Raw genomic sequence first — 604 nt, forward strand, 5'->3', positions numbered from 1 at the left:
TAAGCAAGATACAGATGAGAAAGGAATATCAAAGGAGGGGGCAGTGTGGAGGGTAAAGTTAGCAGATCTGAGGGATGTTACAGGTGCTGACCCAGCAGTGTTTCCCAGTGTCTATTTGATGTGGGGAAGGCGGACAGGGTCAGCAAGAGCCTCCGGCTTTGGGAATTGGGGAGGAAATATGAAATAGAATGAGAAACAAGGAAGAAATTGTGGTTGAAGAAACTTGGAGTTCAATTCAGCTATTCTGAGAATTAACAAGGATAATGCACACACACACACACACACACACACACACACACACACACTTAAACAAGTCAATTTTGCTAGAATAGAGCTCTCAGGACCGCGAGGGGTGCACCCATACACTGAGACAAAGGGGATGTTCTATCGGGAACTCACCAAGGCCAGCTGGCCTGGGTCTGAAAAAGCCTGGGTCAAAACCGGTCTCGCTGAACATAGCGGACAAGGAGGACTACTAAGACCTCAAGAACAATGGCAATGGGTTTTTGATTCTACTGGACCTATTGGCTTCCTGGGAGCCTAGGCAGTTTCGTGGATGCTCACCTTACTAGACCTGGATGGAGGTGGGTGGTCCTTGGACTTC

Source organism: Alexandromys fortis, unplaced genomic scaffold (assembly GCF_014885135.2).
Source record: "Alexandromys fortis isolate MF-2015 unplaced genomic scaffold, M_Fortis_MF-2015_v1.1 scaffold_5, whole genome shotgun sequence".
Lineage (NCBI taxonomy): Eukaryota > Metazoa > Chordata > Mammalia > Rodentia > Cricetidae > Alexandromys > Alexandromys fortis.